Source organism: Chelonoidis abingdonii, chromosome 8, assembly GCF_003597395.2.
Source record: "Chelonoidis abingdonii isolate Lonesome George chromosome 8, CheloAbing_2.0, whole genome shotgun sequence".
NCBI classification, from domain to species: Eukaryota; Metazoa; Chordata; order Testudines; family Testudinidae; genus Chelonoidis; species Chelonoidis abingdonii.
Window position 1 is genome coordinate 55,492,656 of NC_133776.1, and position 20,079 is coordinate 55,512,734.

Below are 20,079 nucleotides of genomic sequence, written 5' to 3' on the forward strand. Positions count from 1 at the left end.
AGGCATACATCATTCTGGTGGCTTCAGTTTGGCCTCACCAGTGCTGTACCCCACCCTCATGGTTTTGTCGGTCCAGTCACTGATACAGCTTCCTCTCACTCCTGACTCATTACACAGAACCACGGTCACCTCCTTCACCCAGACCTTCAGTCTCTCCACTGCATGTCCTGAAAAATCCGTGGATGAATCAGGCAGAGCTCGCCTCTTCGGATCTGGAAAGGCAGGTACTTCTGGAGACTCGCAAGCCATCTACTAGAGCCACATACAGGGCAAAATGGAAGAAGTTCTCTAGCTGGTGCACCCAAAGGCAGGTGCTCTTGCTCCAGGCTCCCAGCCCTTGTATCCTGGACTATTTTCTGTACCTGAAAGTCCAGCATCTGGTGTTTGGCTCTCTCAGGGTCCACCTCGTGGCCATCTCAGCTTTTCACCCAAGTGATTCCAGCCATTCAGTGTTTGCGCACCCCATCATGGGACATTTCCTGAAAGGACTGGAAAAGATACATCCCCGGTGAAGCCCCCCATCCTGGCCTGGGACCTTCACCTAGTCCTCTCCCGCCTCATGGGTCCTCCCTTTGAGCCGTTAGCTTCTTGTTCACTCCTCTACCTCTCTTGAAAGGTTGCTTTTCTGGTGGCTATCACTTCAGCACGACGTGTGTCTGAAATACAGGCCCTCACCTCTGAGTCTCCGTACACTATTTTTCATAAGGACAAGGTACAACTTAGACCTCATCCAGCTTTTCTTACCCAGGTGGTGTTCCGCTTCCATATTAGCCAGGACATCTTCCTGCCAGTCTTCTATCCAAAGCCACACAACAGCCCTCAAGAACAACAGCTGCACTCACTGGATGTCAGGAGTGCACTTGTCTTCTATATCGTTTGCACAAAGATATTCCACAAGACAACCCAGTTGTTCATTGCTACAGCAGAGCGGATGAAGGGTTTACCAGTCTCTTCCTAGCAGCTCTCCTGCTGGATCACGGCATGTATCCATGCTTGTTATGACTTGGTGAAGGTTCCTCCACCTGCCATCACAGCTCACTCCACGAGGGCGCAGGCCTCATTGACAGCCTTCCTAGCCCATGCACCTCTCCACGAGATCTGCAGGGCTGCGATGTGGCCTTCAGTGCATACTTTCACATTGCACTAAGCCATTATCCACCAATCTAGGGACGATGCGGCCTTCAGAAAAGTGGTACTTTGGTCAGCAATACCTTGACTCAGACCCCAACTCTGAGGTAAGGCTTGGAAATCACCTACTGGAATTGGTATGAGCAAGCACTCGAAGAAGAAAAAAATGGTTATTCATCTTTCTGTAACTGTTGTTCTTCGAGGTTTGTTGCTCATATCTGTTCCATTCTCCTCTACCTTCCCCTCTGACAGAGTAGCTGGCAAGAAGGAACTGAAGGGGGATCGGGCTGGCACGGTCATATACAGAGCTCCATACCGGCACCACTCCAGGGGGTCCACAGCCAGCTCGACGGATAGCTGCTATGGAAAAGTTTACGACAGTCCTGCACGCGCACACAGCTAACTGTAATATGAGTAACACATCTCGAGAAACAACAGTTACAGAAAGGTGAGTAACCATTTTTTCCACATAGTCTCCCTGGGCACTATTATCCCCCTCCATGGATCCGGGAGACTGGTATGCCACTCTCGACATGAAGGACATGTACTTCCACATAGTGATCCATCTGGTACACAGACTCTTCGTGGTCAACCATAAGCATTACCAATTCACTGTCCTGTTAGACTCGGTTCAGGCATGGGCCTTTCTACTGGAGTCCCAATTCCAAGCCATCACACACATAATTCAAAGTCTCCAGCAATTCCCAACCACAACAAGGGGGTGCCTGAGTCTCCTCAGCCACAGGGCTGCTTGCACTTACGTGACCCAGCATGCCAGGCTGTGGCTCATACCTCTGCAAGCACGGCTCACTTCGGCCTACCACCTGGGGCTCAACTGCTTGAATTCAGTGGTCACAGTGCCAGGGCAGGTCCTTACATCCGTCCGCTGGTGGTTCAACCCTCAAGTGGTGTGCAAAGGAGTCCCTTTCCCCAACCCACAACCTCCCTTATCCCTGGTTATGGACGTGTCAGCTCTGGGATGGGATGCGCATCTGCGGGACCTCCAGACACAGGGTCTGTGGTCACAGGACGAGATCTCCCTACATATCAACATCAAGGAGCTGAGGGCAGAGTGCCTAGCCTTCCAGGCCTGACCACAAGGCCAATGCGTAGCAGTTCTAACAGACAACACCACTGCAATGTTTTACAACAACAAGCAAGGGGAAGCCCATTCCTCTCCCCTATGCCAGGAGGCCCTTCGGCTGTGGGAGTTCTGCATAGCCCACTCCATTCACCTGGAAGCATCCTTTCTACCAGGAGTTCAGAACATGCTGGCGGACAGCCTCAGTAGGTCCTTCTGCACACACGAGTGGTCCATCCGGCCGAATGTCATACACCTCATTTTCCAAAGGTGGGGATTTCTCCTGGTCAACCTGTTTGTCACTCGATGCAACAGGAAGTGCCCAATGTTCTGCTCCTTCCAGGGTTACAGCCCAGGCTCATTCACAGATGCATTTCTGCTACCCTAGAGAGGTTGCCTGCTCTGTGCCTTTCCCCCTATTCCCTCTCATGCACAAAGACCTGCTCAAGGTCTGCAGGGAGGGACAGAGGTAATTCTGATAGCTCCAGCGTGGCCTCGCCAGCACTGGTACACCACGCTACTGGAGCTGTCGGTGGATGCACTGGTCATGTTACCTCTGCTCCCCGACTCACTCACTCAGGATCACAGTTGCCTCCATCACTCTGACCTACAGTCCCTTCACCTCATGGCTTGGAAGCTTCATGGCTGAACCCCATGGAACTTCTGTGCTCAGAACAAGTAAGAGAAGTCCTCCTCGGTATTGCTGACCGAAGTTCCTAGAGCCACGTATCTGGCAAAGTGGAAGAGATTCTCATGCTGGTGTGACCAGCGTCATATACCCCCCATCCAGGCACTGGTACCTCTCATCTTGGTGTACCTCCTACACCTGAAACAGCAAGGCCTGGTGGTGTCCTCCATAAGGGTACACCTCGCTGCTATATTGGCCTTCCACCCAGGAGCATCTGGTCAATCTGTCTTCACCAACCCTATGGTTGGTCGCTTCCTCAAAGGTCTGGACCACCTTCATCCCCAGATCAGGCAGCCTGTCCCTGTGTGGGACCTTAACCTGGTCCTCTCCAGGCTCATGGGGCCTCCATTCAAACCTCTGGCAACCTGCTTCCTCCTGTATCTATCATGGAATGTAGATTTCCTGGTCACCATTATGCCTGCGAGGAGGGTGTCTGAGCTAAAGGCCCTCACCTCTGACCCACCTTACACAGTTTTCCACAAGGATAAGGTACAACTCAGGCTGCATCTGGTCTTTCTCCCCAAGGTGGTGTCACACTGTCACACCAGCCAGCACATTTTCCTGCCTGTCTTTTCCCCTAAGCCTCATGCTAGTAACTGGGAACAGAGGCTGCACTCCCTCGATGTTTGAAGAGCACTAGCTTTCTAAATCGAATGCACTAAGCCATTCAGAAAGTTGAACCAGTTGTTGATAGTGGAGGCAAACCGGATGAAAGAGCTCCTGGTCTCATCTCAAAGAATATCCTCTTGGATCACATCGTGCATCCACATTTGCTATGAGTCAGCCAAAGTACCGGCCCCAGCTCTTATGCCACACTCCACAAGGGCCCAGGCCTCATTAGCTGCGTTCCTTGTCCAGGGCCCAATCCAAGAAATCTGCAGGTTAGCAACTTGATCCTCAGTGCATACCTTCACCTCTCACTACGCCATCGTCCAGCATACCAGAAACAATGAAGCTTTCAGCAGAGCGGTGCTCCATTCAGCATTTCTTTAACTCCGACCCCACCGCCTGGGTCAGGCTTGGGAATCACCTGACTGGAATCGATATGAGCAACCACTCGAAGAAGAAAAAACAGTTACTCACCTCTCGTTAACTGTTGTTCTTCGAGATGTGTTGCTCATATCCATTCCAAACCCACCGGCCTTCCCCTCTGCCAGAGTAACCAGCAAGAGGGAACTGAGGAGGCACCAGATCAGCACCAAGAAGGCACCACTCCAGGGGGCTCCGCAGCTGACCCAATGGGTGCTGCTAGGGGAAAAACTTTCCAATGATTGTGCACGTGATGTGCACACACCTAATTGGAATGGACATGAGCAACACATCTCAAAGAACAACAGTTATGAAAGGTGAGTAACCGGTATTTTTGCAGCAAGTTCAGGGTTGGCAATAGCAGGTGCTGCCCAAGTTTCACTTTCATATGCATGCAAACTCGTCCCCCAGGCTGGAAAAGGCATGTCAGACCAGCACCATCTCATGTGGTCTGGACACATTGGATGAGACAACGAGTGTCTATGAGTAAGGGCCTGTTTAGTCATTTTTGGTTTCCCTACGTTAATTCTATTCTTGCTGGAGATTATAACTCACAAATGTCAAGAGGGTAGTTTCACTATTGTGTGTCCAGCAAGGGCAAGTCTGAATCACAGTAAATACCTAGCAATTTTATTGTTTGTTTGAATATTTATTTGTTTGCCCATCAAGATAACGCCTGTAGTGACTTTTCCCATTGGAAAAGGCAGCTGAGTGTTTTCATTATGAACATGCAAGATATATTGGCCAGACATGCAATCCTGAGCGAAAGGAAAAGTAGCCCGTTTTTTCTGATAAGATATTTTGCTCTTATCTGAGATAGTGAAAACAGGAAGTGAAAACACTAGTTTTGGCCTTGGCCAATTGTAGTAGGGCACGACCGGGGCTCACCCTCCTGCACGGGGGGGTGGAGGGGAGCCGCACCGGCTCACCACACTCCATCAGCCTTGGGCCCGCCCCTTGCTGGGGGTGCCGAGGGAACTGGCAAAAGTTAGTAGAAGGCCCCAGCCCTGTCAGTCGGGCTGGGCACGAAGCCAGGAGTCTATATAGGCCCAGGCCCTTGGGCAGGGCGGGGCAACACACCCAGTTAGGCTCAGGCCTTGCAGCAGGGCTGAGCGGGAGGCAACAGTCTATATAAGCCCAGGCCCTTGGGCAGGGCAGGGCAACACACACGGTTAGGCTCAGGCCTCGCAGCAGGGCTGAGCAATAAGGCAACCACTGTAGATGGCCTCCTCAGGCAAAAGAGAGGGGGAGTCTGCCACCCTTAAAGGGGTGGCGGGGGAACGCAGGCCCTCCCACTCCACTGCGTTCCAGCCCGGGGCCCTAGCAGCGGTCAACGCCGCTGACGGTCAGTGGGGGATCCTGACCGAAACACTCTGACATGGGCTCAGGCGAGTCTGCAGCCGGACAAGAGTCGGCTGCCCCCGGGCCACTTCCAACCTCCCCCTCCCTGGGTACCTGACCTTCGCCAGCGTCGTCCGGGGGGTCCCAAACCAGGGGTTCCTCAGCAGGTTCGGAGGCGGGAGGTCCAGTCCACTCCTCAAGGTACTGGGGTTTGGACGGTCCGGTCCAGTCCTCAAGGTACTGGGGTTTGGACGGTCCGGTCCAGTCCTCAGGGTACCGGGATTCGGGCAGTCCAGTCCAGTCCTCAGGGTACTGGGTTTCGGGCAGTCCGGTCCAGTCCTCAGGGTACTGGGGTTCAGGCGGTCCGGTCCAGTCCTCCACAGGCCGAGTGTCAGAGGGCTCAGCCGGCTTCTCTGGGTACTGGCCCCAGGGGAGGTCAAGCCAGTACCCCTCCGGATACCGAGCTCGGGCCTCAGCGTCTGCCTTCTCCGGCCTCCTCCTCCTAACTGAGGGCTGGGCCGGGCTTTTGTACTTCCTGTCCTGCCCCTTGACTTCCTGGGGGCGGGGACAGGCGGAGGGGGCCTTGGACTTCCGGTCCCGCCCCTTGACTTCTGGGGGGCGGGGATAGGCGGCAGGGCCTCCGCCCGGGGCCGCAGCTTCTCTGGCCTATTCCCTTCAGGAGCGTGGGGGAGGGGGCCCCCTCGCGACACCAATGCTTACACAAAATGTTCAGCTAATCTTTTCCTCTGTTGAACCGTAACCTGTGGCATAGTTTGGGGTTGACAAGAGTTACTCTGATTTCTTTGGGGTGGCGATATCTGTTCATGAAGACAGATTTGCTGAGCTCTCCTCAGTAGTTTCAGAACGCCCCACCTAAAGCATGAAGAATAACAGAGCAGTTTCCCACCTTGTGTGTCTCTTACATGGATTGATTTTCAAAGGCAATGAACCAGTCACGGAGAAGCAGGGGACACTCTGACACTGAACTGGGTGGACTGGTATGAAGAAGAGCCTTAGACTCAAAGCAGGAGAGTTTGCAGGGCCCATTTGAGCAAGCTGAGATCCAACTCTGTCCACATATCTATTCATGTGACACCATCATAGGACTTAATCACATCAGCCACGCCATCAGGGGCTCGTTCACCTGCACATCTACCAGCGTGATATATGCCATCATGTGCCAGCAATGCCACTCTGCCATGTACATTGGCCAAACCAGACAGTCTCTACGCAAAAGAACAAATGGACACAAATCTGACATAAGGAATTATAACATTCAAAAACCAATGGGAGAGCACTTCAACCTCTCTAACCACTCAGTGACAGACTTGAAAGTCGCAATTTTACAACAAAAAAACTTCAAAAACAGACTCCGAAGAGAGACAGCTGAACTTGATTTAATATGCAAATTTGATACAATTAACTTAAGTTTAAACAGAGACTGAGAATCTATTTCCCCATGTTAAGTATCCTCACACCTTCTATGGGTCATCTCCATTATAACTTCAAAAGTTTTTTTTCTCCTGCTGATGATAGCTCATCTCAATTGATTGGCCTATTACAGTTGGTATAGCTACTTCCACCTTTTCATGTTCTCTGTATGTATAAATATCTTTTTGCTGTATGTTCCAGTCTATGCATCCGATGAAGTGGGCTGCAGCCCATGAAAGCTTATGCAGAAATAAATTTGTTAGTATCTAAGGTGCCACAAGTACTCCTGATCTTTTTGTGGATACAGACTAACACGGCTGCTACTCTGAAACCTGAGGTTCATTGTAACTAATGAAACTCACTGTATGTTGCTCCACAAAACTAGAATCCCACTGCAGCATTCTGCCTCTTTTGGATAACCCTGAAGTTGTAAGGGTCTCATTGTTATGGAACAGCATCCTCTTTGATAACAGCTCCCAGCCAACAATCTTGTCACACCCTGCTGCATTTCCCTGTATAGTGCAGCTTTTTTGTTACTCTGAAATGCTTGTCGTAGCATCACCGAGCTACAAGCAGCATGAGCCCAGGGCTCGGGCACTGGACTGGAACTCAGGAGATCCGCATTCTGTTCTGAGCTCTGCCACTCAGCTGTCTTTGTGACCTTGGCAAGTCATTTGCTTATGGACACACATCATGTTAGTAGAAATTGAGACTAGAATCCATGCGTCCTGACTCCCAGGCCCCTGAGCATCATACGTTGCTTGTTACTGAGCCACCGCTATTGGCTGAACCTGGAAGCTCCAGCTCCAAAGAGCACACCTCTGAAACTTCATCAAAAAGAGTTTTTCTTCCAGTGATTGCTTCTGTGTACTCCACAATAGGTGTGCGTGCTCACCACATGCACCGGTGCCAGAAGATTTTCCCCTAGCAGTACCCATGGGGGGAATGCCCCCCAGGACTCCTGGAGAGCTGCCTGCCTGGCGTGGTATAAGGGGAGCTGCACGCTGCCCCCACCCTCAGTTCCTTCTTGCCGCCAGTGAAGGTGCGTCGGAACTGATCAGCTCCAGCTTTGCTGCAGCTCGTCCCCAGAACCGTTCGTTCAATAGTACCTGTAGTCAGTTTAGTTTTCAGTGAAGTTTAGTCCTTTAGGGAGCCCAGGCTGGGGCATGCCCCATGCCCCAGGATTTAAGTCACGCGGCTCCTGTAGGCATTCTATGCCAAGGAGTGACCCGCATGCGAACTGTCTGCGCTGTTTGGGAGAAACCCATATCAGCGAAAGGTGTAAGTTTTGCAAGCCATTCAAGCCCCAGACTGAAAAAGAAAGGGACATTAGACTCCGGGCCATCCTGATGGAGTCGGCACGGCCCCAACCCCAGCACACTGCTCCGATCAGGTACCTGGCACCACAGTGTTGGTGCGCGGAGACCCTCTGGTACCTTCGACTAGTCGGCACCACTCCCCTTCCATGGGGCAGGCCAAGAGGACCAGAAAGACTCCCTCTGTGCAATGGCACTGAGTCGGTCAACCACAGGGAGCGACAGGGGCAGGCAGCCCTGACCCCAAAGAACAAAGACTCTCGGAGGCTGGATGCTTTTGGGAGAAAAATTTATTTATTGTCAAGCTTCCAGCTGAAAGTAGCAAACCTTCAGACTCTCCTGGGTTGCTACAAGTTTAATCTCTGGGGATCCCTCCTCAAGTTCGAGGACTCCCTCCAGGAGCACGATAGAAAGGAGTTTAAGGCACTCGTGGAGGAAGGGGCAGCTACCGCAAGGTTGTCTCTGCAGGCTGCTTTGGATGCAGCGGACACAGCCACATGGTCCATGGCCTCGGCAGTGTCTGTGAGACAAGCATCATAGCTCCTGCTCTCTGGGCTATGCAGTGAAGTGCAGTTGTCGATGCAGGATCTGCCTTTTGACAGGAAGGCTCTGTTTGCTGAGAAAACAGACACAAGTCTGCATGGCATGAAAGCTCCTGCACAACTCTCCAGACCCTAGGCCTCTATGTCCCTGCTCTGGCAAAACCCAAGTTTAAGCCACAGCAGGCTCCCACCCAGCAGGCTCCCACCCTAAAATACGAGGCCATCCACAAGAAGCAACAGGACTATAAGAAACTCCCACAAAGACAATACCGGCCTGGCCCTCAGCCTGGGTCCTCTAAGGGCAAGCAGACGGGTAAAAGGCAGTTTTGATGGGACGCTTGGGGGTACCCTGACAGTTTTCAGCAGGATCCACTCCCAATAAAGCTCCCCTTTTCCAATTGATTGTGTGTTCCTCCTGGAGTGGTTGCGGCTCACCTCAGACCGTTGGGTCCTCAACACCATCTCCCGAGGTTACGCCCTCCAGTTTACCTCCTATCCACCCAACCACCCCCTGCCCCCATCCCTCTTGGGAGACCCATCGCACGAGGCTCTGCTCGAACAGAAGGTCGGGCAGCTCCTGGAACTAGGAGGAATAGATGGGGTGCCCAAGGAGTTCCTGGGCAAGGGGTATTACTCCCGGTATTTCCTTATCCCAAAGGCCAAAGGGGGACTCAGACCCATACTGGACCTGTGAGGTCTGAACCAGTACTTGGTAAAACTCAAGTTTCGCATGGTTTCCCTGGTCTCCATCATCCCCTCCCTGGATCCCGGGGACTGGTATGCAGCTCTTGTTCTATAGGACACGTATTTCCACATCCACATATTCGAAGGGCACAGGCAGTTCCTCCGTTTTGTGGTAGAACAGAATCACTACCAATTCATGGTCCTCCCATTTGGTCTGTCCCCTGTCCCCAGGGTCTTTACAAAGTACATGTTGGTGGTAGTGGCCTACCTCAGGCGCCAGGGGGTCCAGATAGTCCTCTATCTGGATGACTGGCTGGTCAAGGGCACCTCCTGGTTGCAGGTGAGGGATCATGTGCCACTCCTCCTGTCCACTTGCACCACCGTGGGCCTGTGCTAAACAACACCAAGTCCATGTTAGTCCCGGTCCAACGCATAGAGTTTATTGGGGTGCTCCTGAACTCAATATCAGCCAGGGTTTCTCTCCTCCCAGATAGGTTCGAGACCATGAAAGGGCTCATCGACTCAATCGTAAGGTTCCTGGTGACCACAGCCAGATCCTGCCTGCAGCAGCTAGGTCACTTGTCTGCGTGCATGTATGTGGTCTGCCATGCCAGGCTCAGGATGAGGCCCCTACAACTCTGGCTGGCCTCACGGTTCTCCCAAGCCATGGATAGGTTGGACAAGGTCCTCACTGTGCCGAACTTGGTGGCTGCCTCCTTATGGTGGTGGTCCACACTGAGCAATATGCTCCGAGGGGTCCCATTCAGGGACAGGGCCGCGTCCACGGACTTGGTGTCTGACGCATTGGACTTGGGCTGGGGAGCCCAAGTGGGGAATTTTCAGACCCAAGACCTATGGTCTCTGCAAGACCTGACCCTTCACATAAATGTCAAGGAACTCAGGGCGGTGCGGCTGGCATGTATGACCTTCCGCTCACACCTGAAGGGCAAGATAATCAAGGTTCTCACGGACAACACAGCCTCGATGTTCTATATCAACAGGCAAGGCAGGGCCCGATCCTCCATCCTCTCAGCCTGTGGGACTTCTGTATAGCCCACAACATCCACCTAAAAGCCTTTCACCTACTGGGCACCCGGAACATGAGGGCGGATCGCTTGAGCAGGAATTTTTCCTCTCAGCATGAGTGGTCCCTATACAATATATCGTGCTTGGTTCAGTAAATGTTGGCAGGATATTTACACACCTGCTGCAGAGTTGCCTTGGGCTGACTGAGTCTTTTGTTTACTGAACAGTGAGGTGAGGTCATCACCATTGCAAGGCAGGTTCCTTCCCTGCAATTTACCTCTACTGAATGGGCTTTGCTGATATACTCTCAGAAGAATGATTTAAGAGATGGGTTGAATTGATGGATCCTATCAATGCCAAAGGAAATGCTACCAGCTGAGCACAAAACTTAAACTGTAGGGAGCAGAAAAGAACTGTTCAGACAAGGTGGGAAACAGATTAAGGGGAGGGATCCTGGTAGGGGGAAGGGGCATGGTATGTGCCTGTTGAATGGGCTTCCAGGCACCCACACGTATGAATGGACTGGAAGACATCTTTCCTGAAACAATACCAGACAATGTGGAGCCAGCTTGCCCCGTTTCTCTCTCTCACCACCAGGGCCGTCTCTGGCATTTTTGCAGCCCCAAGCAAAAAAAGGGAGGGGACGGGGCCACTAGAGCAGCAAAGCAGGGGGGAAAAAAACAAAAAACAGTGCGGCTGGAGCGGCAAAGCGGGGTGGGGGGAACATGGCACGGCTGGAGCGGCAAAGCAGGGGGGGACACAGCGTGGGTGGAGTGGCAAAGCGAGGGGAGGACATAGCATGGCTGGAGCGGCAAAGTGGGGGGGGAACATGGCGCGGTTGGAGTGGCAAAGTGGGAGGGGAACACGGCGCGGCTGGAGTGGCAAAGAGGGGCGGGGGAACGACACAAAAATGGCACAGCTGGAGCAGCAAAGCGGGGGGGGTGGGGGGAGAAATAACGGTGCGGCCGGCAAAGCAGGGGAAAAACAAAATAAAAAACCCTATAGGGCGGCCGGACCCAGGGGACTCCCTGTGCCGCAGAGTGTGCGCCCGGTCTAATGGGAGAGAAGAGTTTGCTGCATGGCGCTCCCCTCCTCCGCGCCGCCACCCCCTACAGGGCTGGAGCAGTGAACAACAACAACAAAAAAAGCAGCCGTGCCACCCTAGGATTGGGTTGGATGCTGCCCCGTAGAATCTGCCGCCCCAAGCATGAGCTTGCTCAGCTGGTGCCTGGAGCTGGCCCTGCTCACTGCTGTCCTGGCTGCTGTAGCCAGAAGAAGAACGGCACTGAAAGAGGATGAGCCGTGGGTGGGAGCCTGAGGCTGGTGTATATAACTGCCACCTAGAGCCTATCCTGTCCAGTCGCTGGCCCTCGCAGGGCAGCTCCAGAGTGCAAAAGGGCTGGCTGGGTAGCTGGGGCGGAAGCAAGGGAAACAAGATGGCAGAGCCACTCCAGTGCCTTGAGCCTTTGCGGAAAGCATGCTGGGTGCCACACGCAGTGCTGCCGGTGCTCTCAGTGCTGGTGCTGAGCTGGGAAATGACAGGTGCCTATCTCCTTCCCTACTGGCATCAGCTGTACTCCAGCCTAAGCCAGTGTCTGTGCTCTGAGGCTGTATGAGGGGCCAGAATGCCTGCAGCTCTGCACTGGGACGCTCAAAGGGGATTATTGTATTTCTCTGGGATTTGGGCACCTAATGCCCTTCAAGGTCCTTTGAAAACTCAGCCTTAGAATTTTGGTGGCAGCTTCTCATCCTGCTCTCCGCACCAGAAGTGACATGTTCTGCCCCTTGCCGGGTGTGGGGTGGGGAGCCCCATTGCCTCACACCACAGCCTGTCTTCATGGCTGGTGTCTGAGCTGGTCTCCATCAGCCAGTGAACCCACCTTAAAGCCTTGTTTGGTGTCTTCCCCTTTCAGGGGCAGCACTGGCAGCTCTTCCATGGTTGGTGGGTGACACACGCCAAAGGCACCTGAGGCACTTTCTGCTCCCTGCAGTGCATCCATGCTTGGAGCAACTACCAGTGGGGCTGGATGCATTTTTGGCAATCACATCCCCTCCCCTGGCGGAGGGGCTTCCTATTCCCACATGAAGCTCTGTCAGAGGCTGGTGGCTGAGACTCCCTCATTCCTCAGTGCTGCTTGTGCATATAGAAGGTGCTGGTGAGACCTGGAGCTGAAGCAGCCGGCCCTCCCTATCTCCATCCACCTTGCCCCATCCACTCCCAGGAGGCGAAGGGCCAGCATGGAGAATCCAGGCTGAGCGAGTTGCCGGGGCCCAGGAACCTCAGCACTCACAGGAAGCACCGGGAAAGCTGAGGTCACCCATGTTACTTCAGCAACCTGCCTGCTTGCTGGCCTGCCAGGAAGCATTTCCCTTAGGATAGAGTTCCCGATTACCTGGCTCCAGTCCATGCCACCCATGGATGAGCCTGTCATGCTTTGAGTCATTGCCTGAATACTGGTCCTGTCAAGAGCTGGGCGGATACCTCAGAGACAGACCTGAGAACACTGGTTTGAATAATGATGGGATTTGCTTTCCTGCGCTCATCCCCCTTTTGTTAGTGCTTTCCACACCCACTATCTTGCATGCAATCGGCCAGCTTGGTATCAACAAGCAGGGGGCACTCTCACTGCGATGGCAATGAGGGCTGCAGATGTTGGACTTGCCAAACCTCCTCTCTAAATGCCACAGAAGCAGCACAACCCAGGTGCACAGAAACCAATGCTGTTAACCCTTGCCATTTTATCATAGGTCTTGGGATATATGATCATTTCCCTCAAGCCCCAGCTCCTGGAATCAGGTGATTACTTGACTTGCACTGCTTTAAAAGAATTAAGCTTCTAGCTTTCACAGGGCTGAATAAAAGCTTGAAAGCCTGATTCCTAAGGCCTCTAAAAGCAAATAAAAAAGTCCCTAGATGTGTATGTTTTTTAAAATAATCATTTTTTTTAAAAAATGTGATGATTTTTGGAGCCTTACTCATGATTAGTGAGCATTTCAAGTTGAGCAACAACCTGTCCAGAAGGAAATGTGTTTCAGACTTGTTAATGTCACATTAGCCTCTAGAGTTGGCACACTTGACATCAGACTTGACTTCCTCCTCCCTCAGGGCAGAACATGTTGGCTCCCTAGCACGGCTAATGCAGGCCAGCCCAGAGATGCCCCCGAAAAGGCTGGGAATAGAATGTGGCACTACAAAGTGCTACCTACTGGTAGTATATAGGTCTGTTTGTTAGCCTGGGATAGAATTTTGGGTTTGACTTTTGGATACTCTTATACCGGGGTCAGCAACCTTTCAGAAGTGCTGTGCCAAGTCTTCATTTAGTCACTCTAATTTAAGGTTTCACATGCCAGTCATACATTTTAACATTTTTAGAAGGTCTCTTTCTCTAAGTCTATAATATATAACTAAACTGTTAAAGCAGCAGAGAATCCTGTGGCACCTTATAGACTAACAGACGTTTTGGAGCGTGAGCTTTCGTGGGTGACGTCTGCATCTGACAAAGTGAGTATTCACCCACGAAAGCTCACGCTCCAAAACATTCTTAGTCTATACAGGTGCCACAGGATTCTCTGCTCCTTTACAGATCAGACTAACCGGCTACCCTTCTGAAACTAAATCTGTTGTATCGTTTAAGTAAATAAGGTTTTTAATGTTTAAGAAGCTTCATTTAAAATTAATTAATAGCAGCACACACACACACGCCCCCCCGCACTCTCGCTCGCGCGCCTCAGTGGAGTAATGGTCATCGTGCGACTGGAAAAAATTCAAACTCGACACTGCTCCAGTGCCCACGGCTGTGCGTTGCATGGGTGCGTAGGTTGCGTACCCTGCTCTTCTTACTAATGTTGTAAAACAAAGAGACAAGACACTGTGAGGTACGTCTACACTATGAGCATATATTCCGATTTTGACGTAAACTGGTTTTGTAAAAAATTGTAATAGTCAGTGCACGCGACCACACTAGCACTATTCGGTGGTGTGCGTTCATGGTTCGAGGCGTAGACGCATTTCCAGAGCGTTGCACTTGTGGGTAGCTATTCCGTTAGCTATCCTATAGTCTCCACCAGTCCCCCACCATTGACTTCTTGGTGAGATTCCCAGATATGCCTCGATGGGGCCAAAATCATTTCCCGGTGGTTTCTGAGTTAAATTGGTGTCACTCATTCCTTCCTCGGGAAAACACCATGCAGGCATCTTTGTGTGCTTTTTTCCTGGATGCCCCTGGCAGTTACATGGCACGCCCATTGGAGCCAGTTCATGCTTTTTTTTAGGTCACCGCTGTGTACTGTATGCCGCCTGAGAAGGCATTACTGCAGCGCTAACAGCACATATTGTTTGCCTTTGCAATGATAGCAAGATGGTTATCAGTTGTTTCTGTACATCTGCTGCTATTCGTTATAAATTGGCAATAACGATCATGGTTTATCGTGGTTCATTCTGTAACTGTCTGCCTCCGTTTCATGGGGTGCCCTGCTGAGTGAGCGGGCGCAAATGCAAAATGGGAAAGACCCCGAGTCACATTCCTCTTTATTGGAATCTAAACTTACAGTCAGTCCTTCTCCCTAGACTATGGGGCAAGTGTCACTAGAGACCAGTGTATCAGGAGCACAGCTGCTCCATTGTCAGAGCCCACAGGAATGCACGAGCCTATCATGCCATTCATGGGGTTGCCCCATGCAACAATCCCCACCCATTTTTCCTCCTCCCAACCCTTCCTGGGCTCATCATGCAGTGTCCCATATTTGTGTCATGAAATTATAAGAATGCAGGAATAAGAACATATGACTTGTTAGTGAGATAAATGAGGGGGAGGCAGCATCCTGCTGCTATGACAGTCCAGGCAGGCATTAAGCGGTGCGAGAGAGGAGGCAGCCCAGCATCCCACTGTTATGATAGTCCGGCAGTACAGAATCTTTTCTTTACACAGGAAAGGTGAGGGGGCTGATGGAGTCAGCCCCAGTTGCTATGATGAGAATGGTACTCACATTCAGAATTTGTACCATGTAGTGGGAATGACCAGGAATCATTCCTATTTTTACCCAGGCACCCCCCGGCCCGACCTCACCTGAGCAGCCAGGAAGCACTCACGGGCTGATGGTGACGACAGATAGCAGTCATATTGTACCATCTGCACCGGGGAGGGTGGAAGAGCGATATTGCTCTTCACTGCTGCAGCATCGCGCTCTACCAGCAGATTCAGTAGACATAGAGTGACATTGAAAAGTCAAGAAACGATTTCTTCCTTTTCTTTCACGTGGTGGGGGAGAGAGTAAATTGACGAGCTATACCCTGAACCATGCCGGGACCCATTGTTTGAACCTACAGGCATTGGGGAGCTCGCAAGAAGCAAATAGTTTTCGGAGACTGCTGTGGACTGTGGGATAGCTGGAGTCTCTCAGTACCCCCTCCCTCCCTCCCTGAGACGTCATTTGTTCTTTGGCTTCCGTTATGCTTGTCACGCAGCACTGTGTAGCCTGGAGATTTTTTTCAACACTTTGGCATTTCGTGTCTGTAACGGAGTCTGACTAGAACAGATTTGTCTCCCATACAGCGATCAGATCCAGTATCTCCGTACGGTCCATGCTGCGAGCTCTTTTTGGATTTGGGACTGCATTGCCACCTGTGCTGGTCAGAGCTCCATGCTGGGCAAACAGGAAATTAATTCAAGTTTGCGGGCTTTTTCTGTTTACCTGGCCACAGCATCCGAGTTCAGATTGCTGTCCAGAGCGGTCACAGTGGTGCACTGTGGGATACCGCCTGGAGGCCAATACCGTCGATTTGCAGCCACACTAACCCTAATCCAATATGGTAATACCGATTTTAGTGCTACTCCTCTCGTCTTGGAGGAGTACAGAAACTGATTTAAAGAACCCTTTATATCGATATAAAGGGCATCATAGTGTGGACGGGTGTGCCGTTAAATCGGTTTAATGCTGCTAAAATCAGTTTAAATGCATAGGGTATGGCTACATTTGGAATTTCAAAGCGCTGCCACGGCAGTGCTTTGAAGTGTGAATGTGGTCGGATCCGCAGCACTGGGAGAGAGCTCTCCCAGCACTGCACGTAAACCACATCCTTTACGGATGTAGCGTGCAGCACTCGGAGCCGCGCTCCCAGGGCTGCCGCCCTGATTACACTGACACTTTACAGTGCTGTATCTTGCAGCATTCAGGGTGTTTTTTCACACCCCTGAGCGCGAAAGTTGCAGTGCTGTAAAGTGCCAGTGTAGCCATGGCCATAGTGTAGACCAGGCCTGAGATGTTGCTTCTGCCTACTCAGCTGGATTTGTTAATAGAATGGGAACAGATAAGAGCAGTTAAAGTGTTACTCGAGAGCACACTTTAAGATTGCCTCAACCCCTATCTCAATACAAAGTCAAGCAACCAGTCAGGAGGGGTAAAGGGGATGGCGGGGGTGGGGGAGATATAAAACAAGAAAAGACCAAAGAAATGCCCCTCCCTGACCAGAGCACAACATCACTCCTTACCCCTCCCATGGGGTACAAAAGGGGTGGGATGAAGACCCCAGACCCAAAATGGAACATGACCCTAAATTGTGAGAGGAGGGACTGTGGGCGTGCATTGCAGGTATAGTTGGGCCTGCTGAGGAGTGAATAGGGAAAATGGGGAAAGGGAAATGAGACTGGGGAACGGGGAGACAGGCAAGGCTCTGCAGTGTCAGAGGTGGGAAGGTGACACAGGGTAAATGCTCTGTGGTGTCAGAGCTGGGAACGGAACAATGGGAAACAAACTCTGCTAGCGTATAGAGTCATGGACATGTTTGCTTGGAACTAACCCCAGTAAACATTGCATTGTCTATACTTTGGACTTCTGGTCTCCTGCTTTCTGTCCATATGACAAGAACCAGGGGAGTGGGTGAAGGGAAAGCCCCTAACACCTGCCCCTAGCCTAGGGCTTGTCAGCACTGCAGCGGCACAGCTCTGGTGTTGCAGCAATGCTACAACCATAGAAGGGGTTTCTCCATCACCGTAGCTAAGCCAACGCCTCTAGAGGTGGGAGCTAGGTCAACAGAAGAATTCTTCCATTGACCTAGCGGTGTCTACACTGGGGCTTAGCCCAGCTTATCTACATCTCTCACAGAAAAGAGAGGAATTTTTCACACCCCTGAGCCACGCAGCCTGGTCAACCTAAGTTCTAGGTGTAGTCCAGGCCTTGGTGATCTAGCCTTTTATCTAATAATCATTCACTTCAGCAATCACTGTGTGCCAAGTAACAAAGCCTGGCTCCTTCTATTAACTTGGTCCAAGTCACCGATGTGTGTCAAATGGGCTCTTCCAGAAGGGGGATAATTTATGTGGCATTACTATGCAGTGCCCAAAAACTGTCTCCTTCTAGGCTACGTTGGGCCAGGCTTGCAAGTGCTCAGCACCCACAGCAAGGCTGGAGTTCCAAGAGCCCTCAGCATGGCAGGTTAGCCGCAGCCATCACACACTCGTAAACTACACTAGGGTCAAAGTCCTGGTTAAACCCCTGGTGGTGACATGTTTGGTGACATTTTCAAACACAGATTATTTACACAGTCTATCTAGACAAGCCCAGGTGCAGCCCAAGATGGGAGGGTGCTGTCTGCATTTTCTGAGTCCATGTGGAAGCTGTGATCCGTGGCTTTATTACTGTTATATATACTTATATACTGTCATACTTAGAAGCCCTTGTGGAGCAGGATCCATTGTGCTAAAACCACTGATCAGCCACTTCCTGCTCCCCAAAGCTTTCAACCTAAGCATAAGATGAGTTGAGACGGACAGACTGGGGAGTACAAGGAAACAATAGGACAGTACTGGTCAGCAGGATAGGCAGTGGTCTCAGCATAGCAGCAGCCTGAACGTTATCAAGTGTTTTGAAGGCCTCATGGCAATAGAGAGTTTTCAGGTGGGATTTGAGATAGCTTTGCGGAAGTTTACAGGGAGCTTGTCCTAAGTACGTGGGGCAGCATGAGAGAGAGCAGAAGGTGCTTGTTTGAAAATTTAATTAGTGGGCAGTAGAAACCGGCATCATGGGCTGATGGGAGGTGGAGCGGCAGGGTGGGATTGACCTGGAAAGTGAGGACAAGCAGCATATATTTGATGTGACAGAGAAGGGAGAGCTGGTGAAGGGATGCAAAGAGGAGTGATGTGGTCAAAGCAATGGGCTAAGAGAATGGTCTTTGCAGCAGCATTTGGAATGCGTATGGGTGGGACAAGATTTCTGCACCTTTGTCAAGGCCAGAGCAAAGGTGGTTGCAGTACCTGAGAGGTGAGATGAAAAGTTGTAGCCGTATCTCAAATGTTGTCCAGAGAGAAATGACAATGTTCAGTCATGGCCTAGATGTGAGGACCTAGAAAGAGATTGAATCAAAGATGGCATCCAGGTCACAGACCTGAGTGACAGGCAGTCAGTCTGGGGATGATATCTACCGGGAGTGAGAAGGGAGATAGCGGGGGATGTAGCTCAACACTCAACCCTCACACCCAAGAGCTGTTTGTGCAGTTGCTGGGGGAAAAGCTTTCACAGACTGGAACTGCCTCAAGCTGCTACTAGCTGGTGAAGTTGCAGAAATACTTGAAAACAGGGGTGCTGGAAAAATGTGTACAGTGGGGGTGCCGAGAGTCATTGAACCGAACTGTAAACCCTGGATATAATGGAAACCACTTCAAGCCAGGGGGTGCGGCAGCCCCCACAGCACCCCTAGTTCCAGCACCTATGCTTGAAAATGTTTCCCATAAATATGTGCAAAGAAAGAGAGCCCCTGAGATTGGGGGTTATTGTTCACAAGAAGCAGGGGGGCAATGCTCTAAGAATTGTGCCTAGGAATTTTCTAAAGGGCCTGATGGAGTTGAGCACCAGAATCTCCTGTGAAAGCCCAGCCTGTGTAGCTGTGTAGAGTCAGAATTGGGCCATGTGCTGTGCACAGCTGGATCAGATTCCTGTATTTTAGTCCAGATACCAAAAAGTTAACTCTTGCCCAGTCAGTTCACAAAGGCATGGTGGACGTGCTGGGCTCCTGGGGAGTGGTGTGCCAGCTTACCGTGATCTAGCCTCTCTGGTTTTCAGTCACCTCCAGCTCCAGACTCACTCCCAGCATTTCAGAGTAGCAGCCGCGTTAGTCTGTATCAGCAAAAAGAACAGGAGTACTTGTGGCACCTTAGAGACGAACAAATTTATTTGAGCATAAGCTTTCGTGGGCTACAGCCCACTTCATTGGATGCATGTAGTGGAAAATACAGTAGGAAGATATATATACACACACAGAGAACATGAAACAATGGATGTTACCATGCACACTACAAGGAGAGCGATCAGTTAAGGTGAGCTATTATGAGCAGGAGAGAAAAAGAACTGTTTGTAGTGGTAATGAAAATGGCCCATTTCCAGCAATTGACAAGGAGATGCGAGGAACTGTAAGGTGCGGGAGGTGGGAAATAAACATGGGGAAATAGTTTTACTTTGTGTAATGGTCCATCCACTCCCAGTCTTTATTCAAGCCTAATTTGATGGTGTCCAATTTGCAAATTAATTCCAATTCAGCAGTCTCTCGTTGGAGTCTGCTTTTGAAGATTTTTTGTTGTAATATTGTGACTTTTAGGTCTGTAATCAAGTGGCCAGGGAGATTGAAGTGTTCTCTGACTGGTTTTTGAATGTTATAATTCTTGACGTCTGATTTGTGTCCATTTATTCTTTCACGTAGAGACTGTCTGGTTTGGCCAATGTACATGGCAGAGGGGCATTGCTGGCACATGATGGCATATATCACACTGGTAGATGTGTAGGTGAACGAGCCTCTGGTAGTGTGGCTGATGTGATTAGGTCCTA